General features: G+C 33.8%; 1 non-coding gene across 1 annotated transcript; it reads right to left on the bottom strand.

Annotated features, from left to right (window-relative positions):
* Window positions 1–12,806: 12,806 nt before the first annotated feature.
* On the bottom strand, window positions 12,807–12,896 carry Trnaf-gaa (transfer RNA phenylalanine (anticodon GAA)). Its single transcript is given in 2 exon segments — window positions 12,807–12,842; window positions 12,860–12,896. It is a non-coding gene; the product is annotated as a tRNA-Phe (tRNA).
* Between the last annotated feature and the right edge of the window lie 4,131 nt (window positions 12,897–17,027).

Below are 17,027 nucleotides of genomic sequence, written 5' to 3'. Positions count from 1 at the left end.
ATACGCAGCTTGTGTTGGTGGCCCGACACCAGTTAGCTGTGCAGTCAGCTGTGCAGTGGCTGATGCTTCCGGCCACTGGTTTGACATTATCACGCACTTTTCTGGTTGGTCGTTTGTATAATTAGGAGAGGCGTCGGCCTTGATCAAACTATTTGCTTTACGGTATGCACGTTTTCAAAAAGATTCAGATACGTTTGGGGAAGTGCCCAACATGGGAGACTTATCCAATCAAACCCTTCTGCGTGAAGGCAGTGGCTGCTGCAGCCGGTAGAAACGTCTTCATAATAGACCTCTCGAGATTAGAAATCGGCTTGAGACTTTGTGAAGATGCCGCATCAAACGTCATTACAGTAAAACAACTTGCAACGCGAAAACTTGAGGTAAAACGTGTTCATGTGAAAGCCAGTTTAATTCAATCATAGATGTTTGCGGGAAAAAACGACGCATCAATGCGTGTGTCAGTGTAAAAGAAGTATAACGCACTATTATCGGTACCATTTCGTATTCTTAAATGTTGTCGATCGAAGACAAGTCACAATAACTTAAATAATCCAAAAAAAATCTATTTTAATAACGATAACTTTAATGTTAAATTCGTTTAAGGAAATCAAAGTCGCGCGCCATCTGCATGCCGGCTGATTTAATTTTTAATTGAGTTTTAAAAATAGGGTATGAAATGACAACGAGATTTAATTTATGTGCGTGTAATATATCAAATATGAGCAATATATCGTGTGATATTCATTTAAGCAATACGTTTCAAATTATCAAATTTAGTTCTTAAATGCAAAATACTATCCAAAAAGTATTTCCCTCCTATCTACAGGTGCATGTTTAATTTGCAACAAAACAGTAAATGGAATAGCAAGAGAAAAACCTTATTTGGCCTTGAATGCGTACCGTGTGTTTTACAAACAATTATGTTTGTTTTAAATTCATTTTCGCGTATATATTTCATTTAATATTTGATGCAACGATATTGTAATGTATAAGTATTACTAACCCTTTGAAAATCAATCAAGTGTTGCAACTAGTCAACTCAGTAAATGGTAGAGAAATAATACAATCAATTCACACATGTAATGTGTGTATAGTAAAGTAAGCGAACGTTTTTTTCAATTTGATATTATTAAGTAGTATAACCAGCAGCATATAAAGACAATATTGTCCCATTTCAGTCCATCAATACAACAAAACCAAATCCTTTTTAAAGTGTATTGTTAGTGTATTAATGTAATTTCTAGGACCTATCATGCCGAACAGTTCCTCGATTTTTTGTTTAAATGACAACCTGACTGACAAACGTAGCATAATCTCAATTTCACAGCAAAAAATTGTAACTAAGCAAATAAAAACAATCACCATGAATGTTACCCATATGATTACAGATACTCTTGCCTACTGGAACTCGAATTCTAGTTGAAGATCGCATATTTAGTAATTTACTGGATATCGACATATACCCAAGCCTTCCAGACGTGACACACAGTGAAGGATTGTGTGGTAACTTCGACGGTGATGCGAACAATGATGCTTTCGTGTCTACAACGCATCCGTATTTTGTCGAAGAAAAGACATTGTCATTATGGAGGTAATTAAATGTGTAATGATGTTCATGCTTATGATGTTTAAATTCCATTTTATTATGACTTCTCGGTGATAGTTCTAACTATTCGGGCACTTACAAAGAATATTAATATATAACGTTGTGTTGTTTTGGAAGTTTAACATAATGTGGCATATTTATGATATATGTATATCGTTATATTGTAGGGTCACATCGAATGCGAAGAATTTGTTTAACTATGAAAGTTATAATAGTCTTGTGCCGATGCTAAGGGTTTGCGAGTGTGAGGACAGTGAAGAAACGCGCATGAACTGCAAGGCAGCATTTAATAAAACATGCAGTGAAAACACTAATACTTATTTTCGATGTGACCTTCAATAATTTCAGTCAGTGCGTTATTGTCTGTTAATTACTAACAGTGGTCAATTATAAAGGATATACAATATATTGCATAACTACAGATGTCCTCACACAGAGAACTTTAAGTGTTATGTATTTCACTGAAGAAATTACTTTCAATGAACTGTTTGCGGTTGCGATTTCAACAATACCATAATGCTATTATTTTATGCTAGTTATTAATCGGATTATGTATATACAGATTAATCTGTATCAAAGTTAGAATATTATAGTTCCTTTGTAAACACGTTTTAACCACTATATATGTAAGTCGTATCGTTTGTAAATACTATGTCTATTCGTCGAACTTTGTGGTGGTTTGTGATCACTCGTTGTCTGTGCGTGCGTGAATGTGTTTGATGCCTATGCCGTCTACTTGCCTAGAGAATAATATATAAGTGTCCATGTGTACTTGAATTTCTGTGATTTCTCTGATAGTCATCAACGACTTCAGCGCCGTGTCAGCATCTTTTAGTTTACGATCGATATAAATGTTTAGTCGATATACCAGGCAGATCTTTTATTCGACATCTCCTTGGAGCTGTCTGCATGCTTTCCGCATGCTGAGGTGGATACAAATCTTTCTGAAAATAACGGGCCAATGGCGATGGGTTTGAAATAAAAGACGTTTGGATAAGCCTAATGTTTTACCTGAATAAATACTTCTGTATCGAATAATAAATTTATAAATGTATATGAGTTTCCCGTGTAAGCAGTTTGGGCAAATCGTTATTCGAAATCTATTGAATGGTACATCGCATAATGATAGAGGTTATTGAGAAAAAGTGCAGTGAACAAGGTTGCTATTTATACACATGTACACTAGTTGAAACTAAGATTCGGACAGGGAGCCAGCATATACGGTTAACAAACGTGGATATATAAATCACACATTTTGTTCAGTAAAATCGTGTGTTGTGTTAGGACGGAGTACATCGTTCTACTAATGTTTTATTTTATTTCATTAACTCATAATACTTATGCATGTTCATACTTCAAAATATGCAAAGATTTTTCCGTCAGCGTATATGAAGATAAACAATAATTAAACAGTGTTAGTGTAAAATTGATTTATATTCACTTTTTTATTTTTATTATTTTAAAATATATGTTAAGTAACATATGTACACAATATGTGCATTCTCTTTCGAATTACGTGTAGTTAAATTTCTTTTTTCCTTGATTTCTTATGACAAAAAAACTATTGGAACAGCAATCATATTTAGTCAATTCTTGAACATCCTGCATGTAATAAAATATCTCTTTACTGAATTACGGTGAGAGATGGAAGTTGGCTATGTCGTTAACGAAAAGCACTTCCGGAATACTTTGTTAATAATTGATTTCGCGGACTGTCAACTGTGAAAAATGTTTTAAATGGCGTACTAAGTGTCAATAAATCAATCACACAAATGAATGGAACAACAACAAAAAATCGTATTAAAATGGTCCCTTGAAATATTTGTATTCTGCTTATATTCATCCTATGAAATATTGCTATCGAATGTTATTGTTACTTCGGCGTTCTGATGAAGTCATTTACTCAAGAGAATAATGGACACTCCTTAAGCATTGACAAAAATGACTTTTAATGCGTTAAATTGGTGTTTTATTGGGTTCTGCCCATCCATTTTGCGAGTCAAGAGTCCCAATTCGAAGATTTGATGATAGAGCTCTTTGTATAGCATAGACAGACAACATTCTATAGAGCATGATGAGAGATCGCCACATGGGTATTCAGAAATCACATGTTGTGTCAAGTTGTGGAGCTCGCGAGCATTTACACCGACAGAAGAACAACAGTTGGTTAGTCATGTTCCATATATGTTAGACACTACTTGTACTCCAGGCTACAGTTTTGTTTTTGGGGGGACACGGATTTTACTGTCTCATTGAGACAAAAGTCAGATAAGGTCTCTATTTTGTTTTACTATTATACGGGTTTTACAAAGGGCAAACAACGAACACAATGTCAATTTTGTGAGTTTAAAACACATCGGAAGATTGGGTATATATTTTGGTGAATTGGAAAGATTGCCCTTAGACTACGTCAGAGCAAACCCTGAGCGAACGAAAACGAAAACAAATTTGACCATGTTTCTAGAATGGGGTTTTCAGAAATGGTCAAACACCTAAATATGCAACATCCAGCCAGAGGTACAACTATGACGAAACTGACTGTGTAAATGTAACTGGCGTGAGACTCCCATACTGTTAGCTTGCGGAACTTTTTATACTGGTATATGTATACTGTTGGTGATCATTAAAAACGTGAACTGTGTTCTATAGTGTGTGCCTGTCCCACATTCGCTGCAATTTATGAATGCAACTCAATCGATACAACTTTGAACACATTTTAAGCAGTAATTATGACAACAGTTTCACCGTAAAAAACTTGATCTCATCGTTTTGAATGGCAGGGATATGCCATTTTAACACAGACAAAAATAGTCAAATTAAAAGAAAACACCATTCAACTATATAAAAGTGCCACTCTGGAAACAGAAATGAAACAAAAAATAAAGTGCAATCAATTTCCGGAGCTCGGTAAATAAAGAACTAATAGCAAATATGGTTAACACAAAGAAAAATCCATCTGTCATGGGTTGCATAGCTTCGGCATTAAAAGAGCATTTACTGCTATTGCAACAGCTGCAAACAACGTAGCCTCTCCTCCACTAGGTTCAATTGGTGACATAAACGCATACAGCTAATGTCCACAGCATACTTTGTCTCACCCCCAAATCAGTAAATATCTTTGCTGTGTGTGTAACAAAGATTGACATGAAATTTTAGTTGCAGCAGGAGATAAACCTTATTGAAGCACAAAGTATTTAATGTATGGTAGAAACCTAATTCCAAACAGCGCGATTCAAAGCACTTTAAAGTTTGTTCATGTTGTTTTCAATAAATATGGAGTTTCTACATTCTTGCATATATGTCAAAATAAAACGCACATTTCCTTTAACAATGAACGTCAAGTATTGGGATATTATTTCATTTCTCTAATATGGATTCCAATAAACCAATTGCCATATATACCTTAAAATTTAATTATCAGCGTGTGCAAATAGCATTTCTGTCCGGTTGTCCCTCACATACAGACAACGTAGGTACATGTCCTCTGTATGTTCTATTTTATATTTGACAAAACAGAGCAGTGTAAAGCACCGATGGCTGCAGATTTATACGGATTATGGTTCCGTGACACAACCACTAAAGTAGTAGTAGTAGTAGTAGTAGTAGTAGTAGTAGTAGTAGTAGTAGTAGTAGTAATAGTAGTTGTAGTAGTAGAAGTAGCAGTAGTAGTTTTAATTGTAGTAGTAGTAGTAGTAGTAGTAGTAGTTGTAGTTGTAGTTGTAAAAGAGAAGTATGCTTTCTGTGATTACCCGTATTAAAATAATTTGTTAATGTTTTACTCTTCATAGTTATTGATGGTTTGTATATTACAGTACTTGCTTACAATGTGTTTTAACAACGGAAACATGGACTCGTATGATTGTTCAATGGACTTGGACTGAATATAAAAAAAAAATGGAAAAAAACAACAATAATTTTGTTGCAGCTTGAAAGAAGTACCTGTCTACTCAAAATAGCAATATATATTATATAATATTTCGAAAACTTTTGTGAAATGGATACGCTATTCAGTAACTTGCATAATAGAATTTTTCCAATATCAAACAGTCTTAATTTGCAATTCAGAGTTACCACTTCTTTTGGTAATTGTGTTCAACAGAGAAAGCGAAAAGGACTTTTTATCGTAGGACAAAACATTGAAGGCTTGAGACTGTGATAAAAAAACGGAGCAATTTTTAGTACATAATACAGTGTAATGTTTTATGTAGTGAATTGTCCATTATAAGTCATTTTATAATACAAAGTATAATCTACATCATTATCTTGTACAGAGTACATTGCAAATCATTTTCTAGTTCATATGATCGTAGAAAATCCTCAATTTTCCAAAACTAATTTTACATAAACACTTTTGAAACATGCAAGTGTGTCCCATTTTTCTGGTTTGACATGTTGAATTGAAAAGTAATCGTTACAGCTGTTTTAAATGATAATACACAATTACGTTGAATAAATATATACGAGGATTAATCTTACGTTTGTGTTAGGCACAATTTTGGGCGTTTTCATTTGATAGAGTGTTTAAAATGACGAATGTTAGGCATTTAGTTACCTAATTGAAATGACCATGATTTCAATGTGGAATGTAGTAAGATGCTTTATTTGAGGGATTCGAAAACTTGTTTATATACGTTAAACATGGCACGTTATAAGTGTTTATTTTGTGTGTACTTTTCATATATGTATTTATTTATTGAAGATTTTCCGTCGATATTTTGCAATATTTCCATATGCATCCATTATGATAAATAGGAAGCATTAAATGTTATATAAACGCAACTGAATGGTGAATATAAAACATCATTGGATTGCGCGAAAAACAACTGCATTTGCAAAGAAATTTCATATAATTTTTGTGACCGTTTATATGCATTTCAACCATTCTTACATTTGACAATGATACAATTACTTATTGTGTAGTATGTTTCATATGTCATCGTTCTTGATTTGTAGAATGATGCAAAACAAAAAAGACACTACCTTGAATAAATAAAAACTAGCTGACATGCATAAAACATGCGTACAAATTTAATCACATGCGCAAGTAGTGTTTAAATAATTTGGTTACACATTCTGTATAAAAAAATGCAATATGTTGGTATTTACTAAACGTAATTTCAATAAATAAAAAAAAACATGTTCTATGCATAATCTTGTTTCGTTTAGATGTCATGTATTTATTTAATTAATTAGCAAACACAGCAGCAATATTGGTATTTGCAGATCTGGTAAACAGCTAACATAAAAACAAATGTATTTCGTGTCAAGACAAGTCTGGATACCTTTCAAACAAGAATAGCTTTCAAGAAACTATTTATGACATAACATAACATACCTCCAGATGTTATATGATGATGAATGCTTTGGTGATTGTATACAAGTGCCCGTGATTTGAGATCAGTTTCAATTATTGGCCGTGACGCATTTCCTCGAATAAATCTTGCTGGCATTAAGTTGGAACCACAACATCAGTTCGTGGATATGCGATGTATTTTTACTCCGGAACAACGTCTGAAAATATAAATTTTTGGCATGAGTTTGCAAAATGTCAAAATCAATTTCATTTTCGTCTCCTTTCACAAACCAGAAAAAACATGCATTCGGAGTGTTTTGCGGGAAATCATTTGAAACTTTTTATTTCAGAACACTTATAGTAAATTAATACTTTAATCACTTCAAATTACCTTCTCACAGATTTTGACATGTTCTGAAGTTTGTCATTGTATGTTTTACATTAATAAATGTATACAACGGAACTAATGAGTTTCAGTATACAACACATATTTAAGACAGAAAAAGGTCTTCCACACCTGGGTTCAAACCAGTGACCCGTGGAGTAAATTTCTTGCGTTTTAATCTCTCGGCCATCCGTGCCGACACGTTTCTTGCAGTGTTTATCCTTTATTTAAGAAGTCCTTGTAATGTCAAAAATATAACGAAAACAACAGAATTTTCCAACGTATTAAATCGTTGTACCACTTTAAAATTTTCTAGAGCATGGTAAGTGTTCAGTATTACTTTTTTCTTCCCCCCCCCCCAAAAAAAAAAACAAAAAAAACACACAACAAAAAAAATACAACAACAATTTGCAAATCTGAAACATCTTGTTTTTCAATTTCGTTAATTTATCAAAACGCGAAAAGGTCCCTGTAATTCTAGGGATCATGTTAGGGAAAAGAATGTGCACGGGAACCCAACTCGTTCGTGTGTAAAAAGGGCCATTACAAAAATATTCTTTCGAAAGAATACACTGTATATGAGTTGGCACTGAAAGACATACTCCACAAGCTATATGAAACTCAGGCGAAGGTAAACCAAATATTGCACATATACAGACGTGAACGGTGCAACTCACTCACGATATGCTTATAATAGATGCATAGACGAAGAATCTTGAGCTTACAGTTGACGGCTTTATTGACTCCGGAATGTTTCATTAGCGGGTATTGCAAAAATGAAATCCGAAAATAAAGCGATTGTGGGAAATGACGTTGTCGTTGTGAGAGGTGTCGTTGTTTATGATGTCAACTAAGTGAATTGCTTGTTTAAAGGGGCCGTTTCACGTTTTGTTAAATAGACAAAATAAAAATAAAATGATTTAGATTCTCAAGTATTCGTTGTAGTTATGATATATGTGAGGAAACAGTAATACTGAACAATTACTGTGCTCTAAAAGATCCACTATATGGATCTTTTGACGGTTCAAAAACCAGAAAATTATAGAGCGTTACAACGCAAAACGATTGAATTTGGAGAGTTCTGTTGTTGTCGTTATATTTTGTCATACTACGAGCATTGCTTACTTAAAGCATAAAATACATCACTCAATGTCTGAGCACGGATAGCCGATTGGTCTAAGTGTTTGACGTTTACTCAAGTGGTCAGTGGATCGAGCCCAGTTGAGGTTTACTATTTTTCTTTTTTTAATTGCATTCTCGTTATTTACTGGAGCTTTTAATATCCAATGTTTACATTTATCAATATAAAGCATTTAATGTCAATTTTCAATACATGCCAAAATCTGTGAAAAGGTCCCTTTAAGGTGTGTTTCAAATCAACAAACATATATTTTCAATAAGTTATTGTTTTGTCTACCCAAAATACGGTTTAACAGGAACATATTTAGGTTAAATTTTTGCAAACCTACGTAATATAGTTTTAGGCCATGCCATGCAGACATACTGGTTGCGTTACTTTTTGAATATACATACAAGAGAAATCAACAATAGTCCCTAACTCTCGTGGGGTCAAGTCTTTTATTATGTTTAAGTATAATTTAAAAGGACGTGTTTTCATTGAAATGCCATTTTTTTAATAAGACATTTAGTGTTGATGCCTAGTTTTTATTTCTTTTTAAATTTCAATTGAGGTTCAATTAACGTCTTTCGCGACATTTGTGACATTTTAAATAGCTATGGTCCATTCAGTTTGTTCCACAGTTAGCGTTAGCTTTATTTGAATACACTATTGTAGAGGTCATTATAAGGTACCTCTATCATCGTGTGTATTGTCTTTTTCATCATGCTGTATGCACATAATGTGATGCTAGGAATGCATTAATTGCACGAGAGCCTGTTTCACTTATATACACCGTACATATACACGAGTCAGTCTATGAATTTATTGAACATCAACCATACATCTGAACTTTTAGTTTATGTTACATAGTATGTTTCATATAACATAGTATGTATCATAACAGAATAATGTTCCCAGGTAAATCAAAATTTTATGTACATGACAGAGTTCCATTATGTACATGAATTATTTTGAATTTCAGATGAGAAAGTCATCCTACGGTTATGTTCAGCCTTTATTTGCATTAATATATATATTTGAGCCGTGCTCTGTGAAAAGGGGGTCTAATGCATATGCGTAAAGTGTTGTCCCAGATGAGCATAATCAGTCCGCACAGGCTAATCAGCGACGGCACTTTCTGCCTAAACTGGATTGTGTGCTAATGAGAGACTTTTTTAAAACGAAAAAAAAATCATAAAAGCGGAAAATGTCGTCTGGGACGACAATTTACGCACATGCATGAAACCCCGTTTTCACAGAACACGGCCCATATCCATATACTACAAAAACAAAACATCGTGTTCAACAACTCCCTGATAAACGAAAGTGGTGGCTATGACCAGAATAATGATCTTTTTCACTACGTTCGAAGCCTACAAATGTACGGTACAATACTGTTTTTAATGACAATTTTGGCTTGATTTTATTTTGTCATGGAATAATGGATCGTTATAGAGATAATTACATGATTGTTTGTGGCTATACGGTGTGTCAGATTACAGGCCTTTGCTTATTCATATATCTAATATCTAATGCACATATATCTTGCCTCACAGCAACAAACAGGCTCTGCCAGAATTGATATTGATCTTGATTAGACAATGTGTCTAAAACTCAAGCATAAGAATCCAGACATTTGCGTGCAGCTAAAAACGTATTTGTTAGGTGTTCCGTATTGATACATATACAAAGGCTTTAAAATGCTATTTCCCTGTACAATTTGCAAACTGACGTATACGATATAAGAGTGGGATAAAATATTTTCAGTTGATTTATGTAACAATTTTGAAGAGACGTGATTCGAAAATTGTTACGTTGATTTTGTTAAAAAATAAAATAATGTTGTTATATGTTAAAATTTATAAGTGTATGTAGCTATCGCAAATGTGTGTATGTAAATTTTGTTGAACATAGCTATAGTAAAACGGATAATTATACAATTGAGACCGTTACTGAAATTCTTTTTCCAGTGAAAATAAGAGTTTTACATTGAAACATTTCAAGCTTAATTCCGCAGTTTTTAGAAAGCTTATTGCAATGCTAAATTGTTAACATGAAATATATGTAATACCAAGTATGCACAGGGTAGTTATTATATATATCAGTTATTTAGGTATATACAAACAGAATAAGTTCCTAAAAATCAACATTAGATTTCAGCGAATGCCTATTAAGAGTAAATTAGTAACTGCTTTTTTAACCCATTTATGCCTAGTGGACTCTCCCATCCTTCTAAATTGGATCAATTGTTTTCCAAAATTAGGGATGTCTACTATATTTATAGTATACTTGATTTATTTCAATATTTCGAATATTTCTTGCAGAAATTCCTTTAAGCAAACAGCGCAGGTCCAGATAAGACGCCGCATCATGCGGCGTCTCATCTTGGTCTACGCTGTTTGCCAAGGCCTTTTTTCTAGACTCTAGGCATTAATGGGTTAAGTGTTTTTATATTAATAACGGACATCAAGAAGTGCATTCCCCAAAAATTGTAACGATCGTCTGATTTTATTACTCGACATCCGTTTACAAATAAAAGTATAATTTCATCTACGAATAATAATCAATATTCAATTAACCAATTAAAATGAAAACAAAAACGCATATATCCAGTCTCTTAAAGGCATTTGTAGATGCTTAAGATATGATCGTTGCAGTCGTTTTCTAATTTATATACGTGTTTCAACCGCAAAACAAATGAATCTGAGCAATGTTCTATGCATTTTTTTATAAAGCAGTAAATCCACAAACATTATTTCATTGTGTAAAACTGACAAATGGTGCATCCAAAACGCAGAATTCGCGCTTTAAGCGTAGCTTCAACAAAAAATAAGATATGACCTACAGAAGTACGCGTTACAGCTATTAACAAGATAAGTATATATGCAAAGCATCAAAGAGCTTCGGGAATTTCAGTGTAAAAGGCACTCAATGAAGTTACATGGAACGAATTTTTCTACTGTAAATATTAATATATTGGCCGATTATTGTAAACAAAATAGAAAAAAAGATACTGGTATAACAATTATCTATAATTTTGTGTTATAACCCCTAAATAACCATTATTAATGATGTTGTGTTATAACCCCCGAAAAATCATTATCTATGATTTTGTGTTGTAACCCCTAAATATTTCATAGTTCATTTTATTTACATTGGTTTTCTTTTTTACTGGCATCCGTGTGCAGTTTTCATGAATGGAACAAAACTGCGTAGGTTTTAAAAAATCTGCTTCATCTTGTACGCGTAATTTCATAGTTTTCTCAACTTCAAGGGGAGATGATTCTAAACTTATTCTTACGTTGCTCATTTGCAATAGGGTTGAGTACTCATTGATGTGAAAACACTGTAAAAGTTTGAAAAAAAAAATGAAAACTGTAAATTGCATAAAGAAGCTGCATTTCATAATACTTTAAAATTCAGTAAAAGATAATAATAGATTTATTGCTCCGATATTCATCATGTTCAATAGGGTTCGAGTAATACTGATATAAAAACACATAACAAGTTTGGAAAGATTCAAACGAAAGTTGTGAAATCTTTTAAACAAGTGGTAATTGTTTATTTTGTCAAATTTAATATAAAAAATTATGGACTTATTGTCCCGATGTTTCTCATTTTAAATGAGGTAAAAATGCTCATTGATATGAAGACACTGAAAGTTTGGAAAGAATCTGATGAAAAATGTTGACATAATAACCTAACCAAGCAGTTTTTCACTTTTATTTTTAAATTCAAAGAGACAAAATTCTGGACTTATGGTCCGATATTGCTCATATAGATTTTGGGTTGGGTCCTCATTGATAAAAAACCCCTGTTCAAGTTTGGGAACAATCGGATGAAAATTTTGGACTTCGAACAAGGATTTCAAAATTTCTCAAATTCTAAGGAAGATAACTATGGACGTAATGGTCGGATAATGCTAAAGGGCCCATACCACCTGGATAGTAATACGTGTCGCGCTTCGCGCTCTATATGTGGTTCTTAAAAAAAATCCGAGGAGTGCTTGACTCTAGGGAAACGGGTTGCTGGGACACAGCTCCTCCTTGATAAGCGGCTGCTTCCTTATCGCAACTCATTGTAACAATCAATACTACGTGTCGCGTTTCGCGCTCTATATGTGGTAGGGATAGTACTTAGGGCCTATGATAGACAACCATAAAAATACATGGATAATAGATGTGTTGTTTGCATGTATTTGTTAATATAAAAACACGTGTAATTTTATAAGATATTTAAGTGATGTAAGAAATTTTAATAAACGTTGTCATCCATTAATTTTAATAAAAATGTCCAATTGTAGTAAAATGGATTTTAAAATGTCTACATAAAATAAAGCTTTATTACTAGTATATTAATTAACCTGACTGAAAACATTTCAGCCACCCGAACAGCCGCCGGGTGCCGGAACCCGGGATTGAACCGGGGGCCTTTAGATGACTCTTGCGTAAACAACTTCAGTCTAACGCTCTCCCAACTGAGCTATTCCGGCTGAAATTCACTTTTGTACTGCTATTTGGTGAAGTTGTGTATAGCGATCGTTATTATATGTCTATTAAAAAACTAATACATTGTAAGTTTTCGTACCAGTTCGCCTTCCAATAAACTTGCTTGCGCGATAGGTCGTCAAATATCGTACTACATTGATTCTGCACTAAATAAGCAAATTAGAAAAACCACAAAATAAATATATTTTGATTATGTTTTGTTTTTATACAAAACATCATTTGTTTTTATACAAATCCAGAAAGTTTCGCGTATTTGCCCATTCCCTGTGATCTTTCCCCTGTGATCAGTTGTGGATCTGTTATTAATTAAAACAATTAGCTTTGCATTATTGGCAATAAATGTTGTAATAAATGTAATAGGCACAAATGCTGTACTAATTTACACTAATTTACACAAAAAAATCACCACTTTGCAAGATATTCTTAAAACAAAAATATATACATTGATCCATAAAATAACTTCTCCTCCCATAAGCGAAAAAAAATGCATTACATACTAGTCGCCGCACTCCAGTGCGACGCCAATAATGCAGCCATACAATTGCATGCGATGTTACATATTTTTAACCTCGGTTATAAATTTAAAAAATCTACTTTATTATTGAACGAATAATGCATCTGTTTTGTAAAACCGAATTATTTCAAATAAAAAAACAAATATGTTGGTTTATTCTACTTTGTTTAACTATTCAAGGTCGGACTCATAAGCCATCTGCGCACACACAGACAAAACCAGTCCCAAACCCGGGGTTTAGATGACTAGGGTGGTCCTCGTCGAGTCGACGGACGAACAACACACACATTAATAATTAATAAGCATCCTACTATTTTTATAATACTGAACTTAATAATCACCCAGATAGTGAAATGCTATGTCAAAGTGACTGTGTGGTTATTTTTCGGGTCTAACAATAGTAATCGGCCGTTACAAATATATGAACACTTTCAGCAGCATAAAAACTTAATGATTTCGGTCATATCTATTTTTGTTCAATGCAAAGTTATTTCGCAAGCAAGGTTGTTATATTTTGGGCTGTAAAATTTTGGATCCAAGAATTTATGCTCAGATGATTAAATGTTCAAACTCGTGCTATTTATGTTTTCATAACGTGGGGATCGCCCTCAACGATGTTTCTGGCGGAGCACAGATGTCGACTGGTACGCATTTGTTTCGGATCATTATGTCCTGGAGAGATACGATACGTTAATTAAAACTTCACTTACGAATTTCATGTTTATTTATTTTTATAGTAAAATTAAAGAAAAGAGAACATCTCATATTAAAGATTCCACCCGTATCTAATTAATATTAAACGTCATTAGCTGAATTTCCAGAACATCCGTGATGCCACATCTGCTTTATAGCCGATAATGAGACTGCCTGTTAAAATGCGATATAAAGAGGACCCGAGAACACTGTGTGCATGCATCCAGTCTGAGGCTTTTAGAAGTAAAGCGTATTCCCATAAATCAACAACAAAACAATGTGGGATTCAGTGAGCACTTGGAGTATGATAGTCATGTTTGGAGTATCATTTGCCCTGGAGCCGTCTTGTCCTGTATGCTCTAAGTTTGAGTACGAGGAAAAGCTGCTGGAAAGGGTTATCCGAAACGAGACGGCTCTGAAAGATACACTGGACAAGATAACGGAAACCAACGCAAAAGTTGCAGACACTCTGACACTGGTATCACAGGCTGTTAAAAGACTAGAGGATACAAAGCAAGATCTTCGAGTTAACATTGAAGCCTTTCTCAACTCCGGTACCAAGAATGTCTCGGCAAATGTTGTGGAAATGAAATCTTTAGTCCAGTCACTTATGGGACAGACGTCAAAAGAACTGGAAATTTTGCGAGGTAGTATTAAGGCTCGGTTGGTCATTGTCGGCTCGGGTACTATTAAAATGTACCCCGGGTACATTTAAGTATACTTAAATGTACCCCGGGTACGGTAAGGATGCTCAACCGTACCCGGTAATTCTAACGCTAAATTTGTCGTTGTCGACTATTGTTTTTTCAAATAAATTATGTCCATATTTATGTCAATATTCTGTAAAATGGCCTCTATATTATCGAAACTCCTACTCAAAAAGCATGTTTAGGCAGGTATTGTTCAAAGAGATTTTTTGTCGTATTCCGCAGCGCGTTTTACGACTTCGTTTTTTTGGCGGGAATAAAACTCGGGTACAGTATATAATCGCCGGGTACGTGTTAATATATTTCCCGTACCCAGTGTACATTTAAGTATACTTAATAGTACCCGGGGAACATTTAAGTAGTACCCGAGCCGACAATGACCAATCGAGCAGTATTTAGTTGTATATTTCAATTTAAAGCAAAAATGTATAGTGTATATGTTGTTATAGATTAATTATATAATAAAATCATGTTTGCGTATATAGTCTTTTTATTTGTGATAAAGTGTGTATATTACAACTAATTTAGGTAGAGTTTCGTATAAACAGCTGGCTGGTTTTATTTTTTTATGTTTTTATATGCTTATTTTTTTTTAAGTTTATCGCTTGACTGAATAATATTATTAGCATGCCCTTAGTCAAATGCCTTGTTTCGGGTTTATCTATGTTTGAGCATGGAAGGACGTAAGAACATTTTATAACGTTTAATACCGTTTTTGCGAATGACAATACATGTATCCTGGAAAAAACTTTTTTTTGGAAAAAACACTAATCTGCTGGTACAAATAAAGCTGACCCATTTATAATCCTTTCAAAATCACACACTGTATCAACCGTTAAAGTAAGCTGTAAGCTATCATTTGTTGATATAATGGGCCAGCGTTGTTTGTACCAGGGTGATTAGTGGGTTTTTTAAACTCGTGCTTTTCCGGGATAAGTCTATTAAAATCGTATTATAATTATAAAGTATTGTCTTTCAGAAGGAAGTGTCGTTCCTCTGATAATGTTCCATGCCCGTCTTCAGCATTCAGGAACCACGTTTACATATGCTGCAAACGAAGACGTTAAGTTCAACACTGTCCTTGTAAACGAAGGTGGAGTGTATGACCCAGTCACTGGACACTTCACAGCGTCCGTAGCTGGAGTGTATATGTTCACGGTACAATACTGCCCAATAAACGGCCAATTTGCTTATTTCGAAATTGTCCATGAAGACAAACCAGTACAGAAATCAAGACACGGGGATCCCAGCTATTATCTTTGCGTTACCATGCAAGCTTTTGCAAAAATTTCAATCGGAGACAATGTCTGGGTAAGGTCCTCTTCGACGAGTGCGGTCTTCCAGAGTGACAGCTACTATTGGAACAGCTTTGCTGGGATGTTGATTCATGTGTAAATTGGCTACAAAATCAGCAATAAATGTACCCGACTCATGATCAAGTATTTTTATTTCGGTGCAAACATGATACAATTCTCCGCTACGTGTAAATTGAAAGACGAAAATGGAAAATTATCCACGTGATCAGCCTGTGGCTATTGGATTTGTATAACTGATTTGAGAGTTTATAATTAAATTATTTATCAAACAATATGATGAAAGGTTTGAGTCCATATTCGCTACACATACTTCTCATCGTATAACGTAATATTTTTGTGTGATTTGAGGGAACACACATTTTTAGAATTGCATATAAAGTAATTATGCTCGACAAATGTATTGTTAAAATGCATTGTTTAAGTCACCTTGATACATGGTAAATATACGCATTTAAAGTATTTGATTATAGCCAAAAAATTAAATGTGTATTTAAATATGAAAGTTTGAAGTCACTCTTATTATGAATGTTTTCTAAGAACTTTTTAATTTTAGTCAGTACAACTTACACAATAATCATAAACAAAATTTATTTTCGAATTGTAGTAACAAATCGATCCATTACTATTTGGAATTATGAGTTCAATATATAAAGTCAATAAATTGCAACGCACCAACCCGACAGAGGGCCGTTAATTAGGAGTATAAAAAGATCAAATAAATCTTGTAAAATGATAATGATGTCCGTTACAAAATAAATCTTTTTAGAATAAATCTTAAACGATTAAGTGGCTGAAATATTGATTTCAAACAATAAGAATTATATTAAATAAGATTTTTCTAAAGCAGTCGTTTGATTGTGACAAACGCCAAGACGATTAATGCTA

Source organism: Dreissena polymorpha, chromosome 1 (genome assembly GCF_020536995.1).
Source record: "Dreissena polymorpha isolate Duluth1 chromosome 1, UMN_Dpol_1.0, whole genome shotgun sequence".
Taxonomy (NCBI): domain Eukaryota; kingdom Metazoa; phylum Mollusca; class Bivalvia; order Myida; family Dreissenidae; genus Dreissena; species Dreissena polymorpha.
This window is presented reverse-complemented; position numbering and strand designations above follow the sequence as displayed.